The following is a 3,260-nucleotide window of genomic DNA, read 5'->3' as shown; positions in this document are numbered from 1 at the left end:
TCATCAATAGAGCACACGAGAGAGAACACACATGATTTTTTGGATGAGAACCTGATAAGGGAGTTAAGATTAAAGACCACTATGATATAAGGGACTTAACCTTAAACCGAGTTCTCTTGGGATGGTTCAATCTTTGTGTGTTAAATGTGTGAAAGCGGGAAGTACTAATGTTTGATGAGAGACAATATGATTCATCTTTGGGGAAAATTTACTTCAATGTATGTGATGACAAAGTTGCCACATACATAAAAATATGTTGTTGGTCATATAGAAATTGTGGGCTCAAAATTGAGACGTTCAAGATCTTAATCATTGGAGGTAATGAGGATTCGTACCATTGTGGAGAAAGGCATTTAATCTTGACCATACTTTTATTCACTAAACTCACTTCATCTTATTCCATGATTTTCTATTTAGCATAGTGCAAAAGAGTTTACAAACATTTTCACTTCATCTTAATCCATCATTTTCGTTTTAAGGAAAACTCTACCAACATTTCCCACACTCAAGTCAACATTATCTATACGCAAGAAACATTATAGCCAGGTAGAAGGAAAAAATTGTAAATGTTTCTATATTTTTTTAATAATAATAGTTGCATTTATTATGATAAAACAATTAATAATATAAACGAAAAATTAAATTAAAATGTTTTTAACATTGCCTTTATCGGATTAGTCTATATTCTAACTGGGTTTGGAGAATTTTAAGTTTTGATTAAATAAATAGTTTTAGTGGGAATATTCTTCCACTAATAAACCAACCGATAGAAATTATCAAAATTTATTAATGGTTTTTCAGTTTCAATAAAAGTGTCTCATACAAATATGCAATTCAAAAGAATATTATATATTTCTCCGCCATCATTTCTATATATTTCATTCCACTCTCTCCCTCCATCTATTTCATTCCCCCTCGGCTAAATCCATTCCTTTCATTCCCTATCCGCAAGATCTATTCGTTTCATTCTAACCTTGACCTAAATACTAACGCGAAAGAGTTGTGGGAACTTCAACCTGTTTTTGGGTTTCCCTACAAACAACAACATCAATTACAGTTACAACCTCATATCTACACTTAAGCAATCTATTGATATTTATTACATGAATAAATTTATGTATGAATCGTGGGATACTCTACCTTTTGTCAAGACCCGTTCCGATTGGTTTCAGTTTTGTAGTTTGGATGTACAATATGCGATCAACCTCTCCTACGACATTATTATATATCTGTGATTGGTTTCTCATGCTTAGTACAACTCGGTTTTGTATCCTCAATTATTTATTTTAAGCGGAGGTTTATGGTCTGTATATAAATATATTTCCCCCACTTCAATATAATCGTTTGTGTGGTTAGAGCGATGTTTGATCGCTAGATAATTAATTTTCTTTTCATATTTGAATAAAATTGTTTGCATTATTTAGGTCGTGGCGTAGTGTAATTCTTTTGAGTTTTGATATAATTTTAATATATTTTACATTTAATTTTGGAAGATCCGTAGAAATTGGTTAGAATTATAATTTTAATCTGTGTAATCTCGTAAATAATTATATTAAGCAAATTTATTTTTGAAAATACTATATCTATTAATATAATAAAAAATATATTTTAAGAAATTAGAAGCTACAAATACACCATATACCGATATATCAACTACATTTACTAATGTGGTTGTGCTAGTAATAATAAAATGAGTAAGTGGTCAAATAATTTTTTTTTATGAGAGCTAAGGATATAAATATTTTTCTAGAAAACTTATATTATTTATACTGAGTAATTATATATATATATATATATATATATATATTAAATTCATTGACATTTTATTTCAACATTTATAGAAATTGTTCCCCTAGATTCGAGTGCTTGCGAGACAACCAACGCAACTCCCCGGGCTCACTGTTGGAAATGTGTAAGCCAAAGGTAGCACTTAAGTTCAGCGTGGTTGTAGCATGGCAACCAGGCAGTCCTAATGTGACAAAATCTAGTGCTATAGTGTCATGATGATTCTTAGGTTGGTACTCTCAATTCGGCCTGGCTCAATGGAAATCTCACAACCGTGTTCATTTTGGTTTCGCTAGCGAATATGTGACACGGAGCGTCGAGGCATGCTGATGTTTTTTGGCATCTCAACAATTTTGGTCAATTAATGAAAATCACTCAAATGATACATCTTATTCTCATTCTTTTTTATCATTGAGTTTGAATATAAGACTTTCGGGCTCAGGGTTTTCCTTATTGCGGCAGAGTATTTTAGTTCCTATCTCTAGTTTCCTCACATAATCCAAAGAATGCACTCATGGTTGTAAACTATGTACATTTTTGCTTGTTAACATAATCTAAATATGTTTTCTTACCAAGAAAAACATTTATAGAAACAATTGTATATTTGAAATTCAGTACAAACTCTTTAAATGAAAACATGATAAAATATTCATTATTTAAAATTTCAAACATTTTTTCCTAAGTCATAAAACATATTTTTATGTCGATGAATTCATTCAATATGCAATTTTCTAAGTACTAATGATCATATAGTATGTAAAAATTGGCCTATACTCAAAATCTATCTATGAAATTTTAATCTAAGACCAACTAGATACTAGAACTCACACAAACCAATTAGTCTATATTTCAAAAATTACTTTCTTATATTTTATTATATATATTTGATAGATGAATGGTATTACTATTTAGTTCAATATTTTTTTCTTGATCCTAATAGATAAAATTTGATGTTGGTTGAGACTAAAAATATTCGTCTTAATTAACATAGTAATAATCATCAATTTAATAATTATAGATATTTAAAAAGATTTATTTTTTCCTCATAAACAAAAATATAATTATATTCATATTTGAAGAACGAAATAAATATATGTTTTATTCAAGCTAGTAAGCCTAAAATAAAATTTATGAGTATTGTCTTCAAATGATTTTTGGAAAAAAAATATTGGAGAATGGTACATTTTCCCTGAACTCTAATCTCAAATGGGTATTCCTTTGAGCTGACATACATGAGTTATTTACGAGTGAATCTTCAGTTAACTGGTTGAGCAGTGAAGTTGCACTGAAGGTTTTCCCCACTACTAGACCTCCTACTACTTCCTCCAACTAATGGAGCCAGTTGAACTCACTATAACTCCATTAGACTCAGTCAATTTATTACAACTCAAAAGAGCACAACCTAGACCCTTAAAATTTTGGAATCACTCTACATGACTCTAGATAGACTTCCAAGTCAAATTTATTGATCCAAC

This window comes from Pinus tabuliformis, chromosome 3_2 (assembly GCF_031772625.1).
Source record: "Pinus tabuliformis cultivar Carrire ecotype Pingquan chromosome 3_2, CPIR1, whole genome shotgun sequence".
NCBI classification, from domain to species: domain Eukaryota; kingdom Viridiplantae; phylum Streptophyta; class Pinopsida; order Pinales; family Pinaceae; genus Pinus; species Pinus tabuliformis.
Note: the sequence above shows the minus strand (reverse complement) of the source record.